This window comes from Cervus canadensis, chromosome 7 (genome assembly GCF_019320065.1).
Source record: "Cervus canadensis isolate Bull #8, Minnesota chromosome 7, ASM1932006v1, whole genome shotgun sequence".
Taxonomy (NCBI): Eukaryota; Metazoa; Chordata; class Mammalia; order Artiodactyla; family Cervidae; genus Cervus; species Cervus canadensis.
The window spans coordinates 2118731-2133449 of NC_057392.1; positions in this window are offsets into that span (position 1 = coordinate 2118731).

Consider the following 14719-nt stretch of genomic DNA (forward strand, 5'->3'; position numbering starts at 1 on the left):
CACGTGTAACTCTATGGCTGATTCATGTCAATGTATGACAAAACCCACTGAAATGCTGTGAAGTAATTAGCCTCCAACTAATTAAAAAAAAAAAAAAAAAAAAGAATTGCTCCCAACGAAGCACAGCACTCACCGAGAGGCAGTGAAAACAAAGGAAATAAAGGGTCGAGGAAGGCGAACGCCATTGGCCGGAGCTCCTAACTGAGTTTCCCAGGCCCCGCCTCTCTGGTTCTCATCCCTTTCAAATTCACAGAGCTGAATTTTGCCACTCATTCTGCTGCCTTCCTGGATTCTCTGCCTCAACTCCAGAGTTCTTTCCTCTTGCCCAGGAAGCATCGTTTCAGGTAAACTGGAGCTCTTAGATGCCTTCTTATCCCCAGCAGCAAGAGCCAGATAAAAAGATAACCACACCATCCCTTTTATAGTAATGAAGGCAGGCAGGTGTAGTTTGAACATTCCATATTGGAACTCTGAAAGACTTCCTATCATTGAAATGTGGCTAATATGCAGTGCTTAGAAAATGTATTAGCATTTTTCTCCATAAATATGTGAGTATGTTTGTAAGTTACATAGAGAGTATAACAGAATTAGACCACCTGTTCAAAACTAATTCTAAAGGGAAGAATACATTTCATGTTCCTAGGAACTGAAGTGTAAATAAGTTTTAGGACAAAGTCTATTTTTAAGATGAGAATTCTCTCTCTATATATGTACATATACAGGATATATCATGATCCTCTCTTTAGGGTTCATGACATAAGACTGAATAATATAACAGCTTTAGGTTTTATGTTGTTTTGTTTTTTATAATTCAGTAATTAATTTTTGCAAGATATACATATCAGCTATTGAGTTCACCACAATATATGTTGACAATTTTTTAAAGTAATCCAAATACCTCACAAAAATTCAGGCATTATAAATATTCATGAAACAAAAAGTCTTTCTCTTACTCCAGAACTCTCCGTTTCCAGTCAATAGCATAGTGCTAATACAGAAAGCCTTCTGATAATCTCTCTACAATTGTCTTACGGGTGTACTTTGAGAGAAAGGTCATCAGCACGAGGCAGTAATTGAAGGGCATTTGAGTGTTTTCAAGACAGTGGAATTGAAAGAGTCCCAGCAGGGAACAAGACTACCTAACACTGGCTAGATCCTAACCATGCCTTTCAGGGAGTTTGCATGAGCATAAGCCTGCTACAGTCCATTTTCTTTCTAGGTGATAGGGAAATTGGTAGAATAAAGTTGCGAGTGATCAAATGATCATATCAAAAGCTCAGAATCGAAATCAATTTCTTCCACACTGGCCCCAAGTTCTGCTTACAGGCCAGGTGTAATACAGTCCCTTAACCCTATATGGTTTCTTTCTGTCATTGTCATCTTTGTGAGGCATCTGAGACTTCTATTCTTGGCAAGTATTTTCCTGTTCCTCAAAGATGAAAGCCTTATATATTCATTCATGCTAAGAAGATGATTGGAATTTCTGCTATGTGTCAGGGACTGTCCTAGGTATTTGCGGTACATATGTACTCCAACAAACAAAGATCTCTGCCCGCATGGAATAGACATCCTGGTAGGAAGAGACAGGCAATAAATTGTAAACTTAATCAATAAGTACATTCTCTATTATGTTAAAGTTGACAGAAGTTCTATGGAGAAGACTTTTTAAAAACTATGGCAGGGTAAGAGGCTTTCAGAGTAATAAGGGAGTTACAATTTTTTAAAGTGTAGTAAGGGCGTTAGTCACTCGGTCATGTCTGACTTTTTGCAACCCTGTGGGCTGTATGTAGCACACCATGCTCCTCTGTCCATGGAATTCTCCAGGCAGGAATACTGGAGTGAGTAGCCATTCCTTCTCCAGGGGATTTTCCTGACCCAGTCATCAAACCTGGGTCTCCTGCATTACAGGCAGATTCTTTACTGTCTGAACCACCAGAGAAGCCCTGGTATAGTGTAGGACTCAATGAGCAAGCAGTGTGTAAATAAACTTGTGAAAGAGGCAATGAGCTAGCCATGAGGATACCTGGATAAAGAGCAGAGAGGAAATAGATGAGGCCAACATCCTAAGATGTGTACAAGGGATAGTAGGAGGTCAAGGTGAGCAGGGAGCAGGTAAGAGATTCAGTTGCATGTCATATAGGGCTATGTAGGCTCAGACTTTGAAAAATGAGAGAAATAAGGGAGCAGTTGGAGGTTTTGAGCACAAGAGACTTGGTATCTGTTATAATTTTTAACAGGATTATTCTGTTGTTGTGCTAAGAAGCGACTTCAGAGTGGTAACTTGGGCTTCCCTGTGACTCAGCTGGTAAAGAATCCTCCTGCAATGCAGGAGACCTGGGTTTGACCCTTGGGTTGGGAAGATCCCCTGGAAAAGAAAAAGGCTGCCCAGTCCAGTACTCTGGCCTGGAGAATTCCTTAGACTGTTATAGAGTCGGACAGACTGAGCGACTTTCACTTCCACATTTTCATTCTGTTGTCGTGCTAAGAAGTGACTTAAAGAGTAGAAGCAGTAAAGCTGAGAGCCCAGTTAAAAGGATATTCCAAGAACCCCAGAGGACCCCAGGAGGAGATGCCTCTGACCTGGACCCAAGTGGTAACAACAGAAATGACAGGTAGTGATCTCATTACAATGTTAGGCACGGACTGTTATTCTTCCCATAGGTATTTCAGTTTTATAATTACCCACCTCCCTTGCGGGGGGGTGGGGGGGCGCGCAAGGAAGGTTTTCACCTTAAAAAAAGGGGCGAGAAGGACAAAAGAAAGAAGCAGGGGAAGCCCACTAATGGCAGAAGACTACTACTGTTTTAATTTAGACATTGTTGAAGAAGATATTCCAGCTTTCTATGGGCCTCTGACATTATTCCACAAGCACAATTTGATTGAAGTGCAAAGTAGCATTTGTGTCAGATGATTCTAGAAATCATGAAGGCAAGAAATGCTGGAGAAGGATTTCTATAATGTTGTCTGTTCATTCCTTCATTTAAGCATCAAGTCCTTCTTAACACTTACTATGAGTCAAGCTCTGTTCTAGATACTTGGCATACAACAATAAACAACACACAAAATTGTCCAAGCCTATATTGTAGTGCTTGTACTCTGGATAAACATCATAATAAACAAGTAAGCTATTTAGCATGTTATGCAATGATAAATGCCTTCTGAATAAAAGTGGAGCTGAGAATAGAGATCAGAGCATGAAGAAGATGGGAGATATTTCAGTTTTATTCATAGCAATCAAAGTAGACCTTATTGATAAGGAGAAAGAAGGAGAAATGAGAATCACACTCAAATTCTGAAAACTGACTGATCATGGAACTCCTGCAGTTTCCTTAGGAATCTGATAGTGATTATTTAGTATACCTCTGAGGCAAAAGGACTTTGACAATAATTTGTTAATGATTGAATTATAAAATGATACTGTATTGTTTATAATCTTTCTATCATTTTTCTTGCCAGGCTCATACCATGTTTGAAATCTCTTATATAACCCACTGTCAAATAAAAGGGCAAATATGGCACAGTTCCCAATACAGTTGATTATAATTATTTTATTTTCTTTCCTTTTTCAGCACTATATATATATAGGAAACATGAAAAACAGATAAATTAGGATAAATGTTCTAATTCCATGATGACTTTCTGCCTCCTTTATACCAGGCTCATTGTGAAATAAGTTGAAAATATAATTAAACTGTTTTAAAACATGAATTGTTCCAATGATGATAAAAAAATTATACTATTTTTCAAAATGTGGCTTGAAACTCTGATATTAGAAGTAAGCCAAAGGCTGACTGGAATCTTTCAGACACTTTTGTGATGAACTTCACCTTTCCAGCTGACTTTATGTAGCACCATGTTCATTATCCAGAATAAAAGTCATCTTTAATATGTCACAAATCTGAACAGTAATGACATCCGTTCCCAAAGTTCAGCAAAATATATTAACAAGGCTTAGACTTTATGAAGAAAGAGGTTGTCTAGGTGATTCTGAGAGATTTCTTTTCCATTTTTCTTAATCAAGGAATCAAACCTTAAGGCCACAAAATGCTTAAATATTATCCCTAACTTGTGACCTAGAATCTTCCTTCAGGTGGAATTGAAGAACATAAATTGTAAAACAGTATTTCTCAAAATAGAAGTTTATGAGGAGAAGTGGTGATAATAGGCAAGTAAAATTGGGGACACTGCTTTCAAACATTGTCACTAGGTTTCTCTGCAAGATTTCTCTGAGATTTTTAAAAACATGTAGCCCCAAGAGATTGATATAATTAGTAATGCTCTTCAACAAGCTGTTTTTCAGAGAATCATTAGTTTTGTAGAAAAACTTGTTTACAAATAACTCTGCTTAGAAAAACCTTATATAAAAAAAATTGAAATAGCAGTAATTATAGATTCTTAACCACCACCCCTGGCACTTTACTCACTATAGTCTTATCACTTCCATGTATTTGTCAGGACCCTTTTGTACACAAATACAGAAACCCAATTTACACTCCTAAAAGAGTTTCCTATCAAATGGAATAGAAAATACTGTGCTGGGCATGGAAGTTCCTTAAAAAACTAAACATAGACTTATTGTACTATCCAGCAATCGCACTTCTGGGCATATATCTGGAAAAGGTAGAAACTCAAATTCAAAAAGATACATGCACCCCAGTGTTCACAGAAGCATGATTTACAATAGCCAGTACATGGAAATAACCTGTGTCCATTGAGAGATGAATGGATAAAGAAGATGTAGTATAAACACACATACACAAAATGGAATATTATTCAGTCATAAAAATGAATGAAATCATACCATTTGCAACAACATGGATGGACTTAGAGACTATTATACTAAGCAAAGTCAGGCAGAGAAATACACATAGCATAACACATATGTGGACTCTAAATAATGATGCAAGTGAATTTATTTACAAAACATAAACAGACTCACAGACAAGACAAATTTATGGTTACCAAAGGAGAAAGTATGGTGATACATTAGGAGTTTGGGATTAGAAGATACAGACAACTGTATATGAGGTAAGAACAAAGATCTACTGTGTTGCACAGGGAACTGTATTCAATATTTTATAATAACTGATAGTAGAAAAGACTCTGAAAAAAAGTGTTATACACTCCATATGTGTGTCTATTTTATATATACACATATATAAAGTGTATATGCTGCTGCTCAGTCACTTCAGGCATGTCTGTCTATGCGACCCTATCAACTGTAGGCTGCCAGGCTCCTCTGTCCATGGGTGTCTCCAGGCAAGAGTACTAGAGTGAGTTGCCATGCCCTCCTCCAGGGGAAATTCCTGACCCAGGGATCGAACAGGCAGATTCTTTACCTCAGAGCCACTAGCAAAGCCCCCTTAAAACTATATATGTGCATATAAAATTATATATAAAATATAATTCTCCAAGCGAGGCTTCAACAGTATGTGAACCGAGATCTTCCAGATGTTCAAGCTGAATTTAGAAAAGGCAGAGGAACCAGAAAAAGCAAAAGAATTCCAGAAAATCATCTACTTCTGCTTTACTGACTATGTCAAAGCCTTTGACTGTGTGGATCACAACAAATTGTGGAAATTTCTTAAAGAGATGGGAATGCCAGACCACCTGACCTGCCTCCTGAGAAATCTGTATGCAGATCAAGAAGCAAAAGTTAGAACTGGACATGGAACAACAGACTGGTTCCAAATTGGGAAAGGAGTACATCAAGGCTGTATATTGTCACCCTGCTTATTTAACTTATATGCAGAGTACATCATGTGAAACACCAGGCTGGATGAAGCACAAGCTGGAATCAAGATTTCCAGGAGAAATATCAATAACCTTACATATGCAGATGACACTACCCTTATGACAGAAAGCAAAGAATTGAAAAGCCTCTTAATGAAAGTGAAAGAGGAGTGTGAAAAAATTGGCTTAAAATTCACATGAAAACAACTAAGATCATGACATCTGGTCCTATCACTTCATGGCAAATAGATAGGGAAACAATGGAAACAGTGACACACTTTATTTTCTTGGGCCCCAAAATCACTGCAGATGGTGACTGCAGCCATGAAATTAAAAGATGCTTGCTCCTTGGAAGAAAAGCTATGACCAACCTAGAAAGCATTTTAAAAAGCACAGACATTACTTATGCATTAAGGTCTGTCTAGTTCAAACTTTGGCCACCTCATGAGAAGAGCTGACTCATTGGAAAAGACCCTGATGCTGGGAGGGATTGGTGGCAGGAGGAGAAGGGGACGACAGAGGATGAGATGGCTGGATAGCATCATCAACTAGATGGGCATGAGTTTGAGTAAACTCCGGGAGTTGGTGATGGACAGGGAGGCCTGGCGTGCTGTGATTCATGGGGTCGCAAAGAGTCGGACGTGACTGAGTGACTGAACTGAACTGAACTGAGTCAAGCTATGGTTCTTCTCGTAGTTATGTATGGATGTGACAGTTTGAATATAAAGAAAGCTGAGCACTGAAGAATTGATGCTTTTGAACTGTGATGTTGGAAAGATTCTTGAGAGTCCCTTGGACTGCAAGGAGATCCAGTCAATCCTAAAGCAGGTCAATCCTGAATATTCCTTGGAAGGACTGATGGTGAGGCTGAATCTCCAATACTTTGGCCACCCAATGCAAAGAACTGACTCATTGGAAAAGACCCTGATTCTGGGAAAGGGAATGACAGACGATGATATGGTTGGATGGCATCACTGACTCAAAGGACGAGTTTGAGCAAGCTCCAGGTTTTGGTGATGGAAAGGTAAGCCTGGTATGCTGTAGTTCATGGGGTCACAAAGAGTCAGACAGGACTGAGCAACTGAACTGAACTGATGCACACACAATTGAAACACTTTGCTGTACACATTAAAGACTAACACAACATTGTAAATCAGCTATACTCAAATATACTCAAATTTCTCTCAAATTTACAGAGAAAAATAAAACACAGGGATGGAACTGGCAGAGCTTGTGTCCAAGGACTTCCTCATACCTCTACACAGTCTTTCTTCACCCTGTTGTCTTCACTTCTCTGCTAGGCAGTTTTCCTCAGTGGGTGACCACTCAGCAAATTCAGACCTCCTTAGAACCTCTTAATTTAGCAGAAAATTACTTCTTGTTCTACATTGTCCAAGGAAAAGTCTCTAAATTTAGTGCCTTTGTCTTTGCTTGGACCAAGTACCCACTCCCTCACCAACCTCAATGGTCAGCAAGATGAACTTCACTCATCAAAGCTTGGAGATTCCCAGGTGGCTCAGTGGTGAAGGACCCTCCTGCCAATGTAGGAGACTCAGCTTCAACCTCTGAATCAAGAGGATCCCCTGGAGAAGGAAATGGCAACCCCCTCCAGTACTCTTGTCTGGGAATTCTCATTGACAGAGGAGCCTCGCAGGCTACAGTCCATGCAGTTGCAAAAGGGTCAGACACAACTTAGCGACTAAACAATAGCAAAGCTCAACCCAGAATTGGCACAAGGTGGTGGGGGAGATCAAGCTCACTACATTTACATAGTCTGAAAGTTGGGGGGACAGTTTCTCAAAACATACCGAGGCACTGGTACCTGTGGAAGTGCAGAGAAAAGATTGGAAAAGAAAAAGAGCACGGGAGGAAGGATCAAAATTTTAACAGAGAGGTGCTAGCTGAGGAAGAAGTTAAAGCTCCACTGTCCTAAAAAGAAAGCCCATGTTTTTAAAATATTGGATACTTCTTCATTTGGACTTCCCAGGTGGCTCAGCAGTAAAGAATCTGCCTGCCAATGCGGGAGACACAGGAGACACCGGTTCAATCCCTGGGTTGGGAAGATTCCCTGGAGGAGGAAATGGCAACCCACTCCAGTATTCTTGTCTGGAGACTCCCGTGGACAGAGGAGACTGGCAATCTACAGTCCACAGGGTCTCAAAGAGGCGGACACAACTGAGTGGCTGAGCACGCTCCTTCATTTAACATCAAATTATAAAATATTTAATAGGCTCTCACTTAGCTGAGTAACAGATTGTGTTCTACATCTCACCGTCAACTCCCAGAACATCTCCCTCTGTGTCCAAGGTTACCATGTGGAATTCTATGGATCTTTTTGTCAAACACAGCACTTAGCACAGTTTGGGTGTCCCACGTCTGTTGAACTAAACAGAATTCCTGGGGCAGGAACTGTCTTACTTTCTTTCCTGGGCTGGCAGACAAAGTAGAAGATGGTCATTTAGAAATAGTCTCAGCACTTTGGTAAATAAATTTCATCTTATGTGCTCATCTGAAAATATAACTTGAATATGATCACTACTGAAACAGTGGGGAATCCATGACTTTCAGATTCCCAGAATAAACTGGATATTAAAAAAATCTATATGAAGTTGTATTCTTACTTCTGTGCTATCCAGAATATATTAAGGGAATAGGCAAAAGAAAAATGCTATCTATTAAAAATATATTTTAATATTAATTGAAATTTTAGGAACTTCCTTGGTGTTTCAGTGGTTAAGACCCTGCCTGCCAGTGCAGGAGGCACACGTTCCAAACCTTGTTGGGAAACTAAGGTCTCACATGCTGTGGGATGTGGCCAAAAATTAAAAATAAATAAAGTGGCTATACCATTTAAAAATTATAAAAAACTATTATTCTGAATTTTTAAAAGTATAATGCAAATATATTGTTCAAACTTATAAAATGACATAAAAAGCCAAATGTCTGTGGCTCAGTTATTTGTGACAGAGGCTGCTGGTTGCCCCCCGCCTCCCCCGCCAGGTCTCTATGCCCTTCTTCCTCTCTTATGGGAGTCCCCTGTGGCTCAGTGGTAAAGAATCTGCCTGTAATGCAGGAGATGCAGGTTCAATCCTTGAGTCAGAAAGATTCCCTGGAGAAGGAAGTGGCAACCCACTCCAGTATTCTTGCCTGGAGAATTCCATGAACAGAGGAGCCTGGTGGTCTAAAATCCATGGGGTCACCAAAGGGTCAATCATGACTTAATGACTAAACCACAATGAATTCAGCTGGGCACATGCCAATATCAATTAAAAATTATACTTTCTGGTTGACCATTTGACTAGGTGTGGTTTCCAGATGAGGCTTCCCTGGTAGCTCAGCTGGTAAAGAATCTGCCTGCAATGCAGGAGACCCTGGTTCAATTCCTGGGCCAGGGAGATCCCCTGGAGAAGGGATATTCTTCAGTATTCTTGGCTTTCCTGGTGGCTTAGACAGTAAAGAATCTGCCTGCAATGTGGGAGACCTGGGTTTGATCCCTGGGTTGGTAAGATCCCCTGGAGGAGGGCATGGCAACCCACTCCAGTATTCTTGGCTGGAGAATCCCCATGGACAGAGGAGCCTGGCAGGCTACAGTCTATGGGGTCACAAAGACTGAGCAACTGAGCACAGCACAGTTTCCAGATGAAGAAGTCTAGAAAAATGGTGGCCACATATGTGTAGTACATCTTCTTGGAATTGTCCTTGGAGGGAGGGGACTTGGTCCATTCTCTTTCTGTTCTGTTCCCTGTTGTCTGGAGTAATTTTTTATAAGAGCAGCTATGTTGGACCATGCAGACCTTGGCCATACCTGGCAAAGCAGAAAGACAGGAGGATCCCAGATCCCTCACATGGACCACAATATCCATATCAGCCCTGAACTTTCATGTGAGAGGAAAATAAACTTTGTCTTTAAAATACTTTTATTTGGGATTTCTTGTCATTTGGGGCCCAACTTCCTAGTTCTATTCCATTAAGAAAAATAAACAGAAGCTTATCATGTGCTGGCCTGCAAATCCCTTGGTTAGCCTTTCCCTTTTTTTCTGGTCAGTTTTCTTTGACTTTTTACAAGCACCAAGGTCAACAGCAGCACTTTGCCCTGAGCCAAAATGTCTCTCAAGGGAGCCTATAGCAACACTGACAGGATATCAGCCTTCGGCATCCAAACCACATAAGCCAGTTTAATTGATTTCTCCTTCCCCTCACTGAAACCATTTTAAAAAGTTCTGTCACACTGTTATCAACCCACCACCTCATCTGACACGTGACCTTTCTTCAAGGCCTATTCAAGCCCTAGTCCTCTCTCATCTCAGCCAGAGACCAGGTGACCCCACCATCTCTCCTCTACTCCGTTCTCTGGTCACCTGCCATTTCCACAGAGACAAGTGGGACTTCCTCTTCTTTGTTACCTTCCACCAGTTAATCAGTTGATTGAGCCATTTATTCATAGTCTTCAGAACAGGTTAGAATAGAAAGATGGAGAAGAGGGTTTTTCCAATTCTATGTTTCAACAAATGGCAAAACAGAGTATTTGAAAACCCTTTTCCCCATTTGATGATGGAATTGAAGTAGATTTCAAATAAAGGATATCTGACTTCTCTGATAGTGATGCAGCATTTTAGAACTTGAATCTTTTGATAGGCACCTGACTCACTGTCACTGTGGCAAGAACACTCCAGGCTTTAAGTCCCCTGTATATGAACGAGTTTCATTCTGAGAGCATGTTCATAAGCCTGATTTGTTAATAAGTCCAGCAAATTTAGTCTTAAGTACAGAACTAGCATAATCAACTATATACTACTGTAACAGGTTTATAATACTTTTCACACAAGCAATACATAAGAAACAAACAAAAGATAAAGAAAATATTTTTTATCTTATAGTAAAGTATCTTGAAAAATACAGTAGTATAGTACCTCAGCGGGCATACAGCACAGGGCATCGAGTGAACAGACAAGAAGAGTTACCGACTGGAGGAAGGAGAGACGATGGGAGATGGTAAAGCGGAAGGATCGTCGACAATAGGAGAAGTAGAGCAAGCTGAAATTTCACTCCTGCCTGACGTTGATGCCAGAGGTTCTGGCTCCTTGCTGGAACCAGGTGCACATTCACATCTTTGAAAGTTCACAACTTGAAGGTTCATATGTAGGGACTTTATTGTGCTTAAAATCTAGAATCTAGCATTGCATCTACTCTATGAATATCTTCCAAAGTATTTATTATTCCCTGGACAGAGGAGCCTGTGGGCTACAGTCCATGGGCTCACAAAGAGTCAGACAGGACTGAGTGACCCACACATACTATAGATACATAACCAGAGGAATTAGACTTTGAAGGTGCTTGAACCTCTTGAATCACAGGTAACAAGAATAACACTGAACATAATTTCCAGCCATTTTTATTTACACCAAAAAGCATTCTCTTGAAAGAGCTGAAGAAATAGAGACTCAGGTCATTTCCCTACAATCTCTCTAGTTGATGACCACAAAGTAAGAATAAGAGCCCATGGGTCTGTGCCCTGGTTCCTAGCCAGAGCAGTTTCAGCAACAAGCCACAAAATCCCTACAATGGTAGAGCCCCTATCACCACTCTTTTAAAATGCGTATTTTATCAGAAAAAATTTACTTGGCTGCACTGGATCTTATTTGCAGCATGTAAAACGGTTAGTTTCAGCATGTGGGATCTACTTCCCTGACCTGGGATGGAACCCAGGCCCTCTGTAATGGGAGTATGGAGTCTTAGCCACTGGACCACCAGGGAGGTCCCCTTTATCACCAGGTTTGAATCCTCATGTCTTTTCCCACCATTGCTATCTCAGCCACCTCTGGGGATAAGGGCTTCCACCAGACCCAACTAGACAAGCATGTGAGCAGCTCCATTGCCCATTAAAACCTGACTTGACACACTGAGGCTCTGGCCACCCCAGAATCCTTGGGACCAAGGACGACAACCCAGAAGAGGCAGAGGAGTGAAGGCCCCAACGGGAGAAGTGTGTCCATGAAATGAGAGGAGATGTCAAGAAGCTGGCAGATAAAAGGGTCCTGTCCTGCCCATTACAGGTTTTCCCATGATTGTGGAACCAGTTATATTTTCTCGTGAAGCTGTGGTTGACTCAGAAACATACCACTTCATATTTGCTTTTTCTCCTTTCTAGCCTCACTTGCCTCTTTACTCTTGCTCCCTAATAATGAGTTAGCATCTCAGTTTGCTTTGGGTTCTGATTCCCAAGAATTCTGGACCAATCAGTTCATAGTACAATTAAGCTAGTCATCTACCCAGCAGCCTATCTACAGTCTGAGCAACAGAAAGCAGGAAAAGAGAAAGAAATTCAGTCCCTCCTTCATCAGGAAATCTTTCAGAAATTACAAGCAACTTTCTACCTGTTCTCACTGACTAAATTTAGACAAAAAGCCATAGCCAGCTGCGAAGAAGGCTGTCATGTTCCATAAGATAATGTGTCCAGCTAAAAACTGGAAGACTATATGTAACAGAGAAGAAAACATGATTTTGAGGGTCTCAATCAGAAAAGTTTTACACATCACTCACAGATTGGGGCTGGAAGAGTCCTACTCCAATATGACCACCTCATTCATTTCCCTCTGTCAGTTTTGAACACACCTTTGGATATTGACAGACTCCAACGCACACTCCAACACACCACGTGCCTGTCCCATATTTAATTTCAGTTAATGATGTTGGTATTTTTTTCAGTGAAGATTGAAGGGACCAGAAGAAAAACTCCACAAGTTTCTACTACCGCATCTACCTACCCACCTGCAGTTGTGTTCATATTCTCTACTTATGTCCTTGCTAGTAGCCAAAGACAATCCTTCATTTGTAAATTAAATGCAATATCTTTTCACTTACTCAAAGACATCACACCACTTATTCTTTTCCTCTGTTTCCTGCAACATTGCTTTTTTTTTTTTTCTTGTCCTGTGGTTCATTCTCCTGAAAATACAAATGAGTAGTAATTTCTCCTGTAGGGAAATAGCCTCCCTTTACACTCTTTCTCTTGTAGTTTGTTTCTCATATCCCTTCTATACCTTGAAACCTAGCTCCTTGAAAGAGTCATCTATATTTTCTGTCTCCAGTTTTTCTCATCAAATTTCTAAGCTCACTCCAGAGAATTGCTCCTACACCATTTCACCAAAACTGCTCTTATCAAAGTCATCAACCAACTCCATGCTGCTGAAGACACCGATCAATTCTCATTTCTCATCTCCACTGACTTTTCAGCAGCATTTGCTGAATTAATCAACAATTAATCACTCTCTCCTCTTTGATGCAGATGCCTCGCTTAGCTTACAGCACAATACATTTGGCTGTTTCTTTTCTACCTTTCTGGTCCCTTCTTCTCAGTGTTTTTACTGAATTATCCTTTTCTCCTGACTCCTAAATGTCAGAGTACTCCAAGTTTCTGTCCTTGATTCTCTTCTCTGTCTATACTCACTTGCTAGGTGATCTCCAATTTGATTTTTTTTTTTTTCAGTCTTGTGTTTTTTTTTGTTGTTGTTCTTTTTTTTTTCATTTATTTTTATAGTTTGGAAAGGCTAATACATCTCCACTATTGAAATAGTGGTTTCCCATTTTTCTTTTGCCATACTCTATTGACTATTAGAGACAGCGTGCGATTGCCTATCATGTGTTCCCCATCCGCGCGATCTCCCCCCTTCTCCAGCCTCCTTACTTCCATTCTCAATCCCTCTGGTCTAACTCCAGTTAAGCACCAAAACAGGCGGTGACGCACTTGTCTTCATCGCGATCCAACCCTGGGGGCTGCCCGTGTGCACTGTTTTCAAACCCTTTGGATAGATAACTGTTTCAATGCCTGTTCTACATCCTCTGCATAACGATCCCAACACCACATCACCTTTGCTCCCCAGAGAGTCTAAAAGCCTTTCTGTACATCTGGGTGTGTCTCTTTTTCTGTTGAGACCCCTGCCATAGGGAGTATCTATTACCATGCTTTTTTTGAAATTCCATAATATGCAATCTTGAACACTACCCTGTATGTTCTCATTGCTTTCCTCACATCCTCTGGTCATCTCGTATAATCCGTGCAAACCTTAAAATTCCTATAAACTCAACCAGCGCCAAATCAGTGTTAATTTTTCTAAAAGGTATTTCCTAAATAACATGTCCAAAATTGAGCTCCTGACACTTATCCACTTTGTCCAAATCCACTTTGTCCACATCATTCACTAATTTAATGGCAACTCTATCTTTCCAGATGTTCAGACAAAAAGCAATGGGGTCATTCCAGACTCCTCTGTTTCTTTCACACCTCTTACTCATTCAGTCAGCAAACCTTTCCTATTTTAGCTACAGGATAGCGCCACAATTGCCACACTCTTACTGCCTTCTTCTACCTGGGTCAGAGCTATCTGTTTTTAGTCTATTTTTTACCCAGAGCTCAAGGAATACAGTTAAACAAACTCAGTTGTATCACTTCATACTCTGCTGGAATTCTCCTGTGACTTTCCATTTGGAGTAAATGTGACCATTGTTGCTAGAACGTACAACTCACTATATGACCTGGTTCTTTCTGCCCATGTTCTGTCTTACGTCTTCTCTTAGTGTTCTTTTTCTCTTTCAGTGGTACAGGCAATCTGAAGTTTTAGCCCATTCCAGTGCTTCTTATTTCCCTTCTCTTTTATTTTTCTCCTTAGTTTTTATTATATGGCATAGTATAATTTACTTGTTTATTATCTGTCTCTTTTATTAAGAAATAAAATAAGCCCCAGGGTTTCACGTTGTAGTGTTGTTTGTGTTGTTTACTACAATATTCTAGAGCAGTCCCTGGCACTTTGTAATACTTTCCAGAGGATCTTGTCAACCCAGGGATAGAACCCAGGTCTCCTGCATCACAGATGGATTCGTTACCATCTGAACCACCAGGGAAGCTCACTTTGTAATAAGCACGCAGAAAACCTTTGTGGAAGGAAAAAATGACAGGTTGTCTTGTGGCCTCAGAATAGCTCGGCACTTG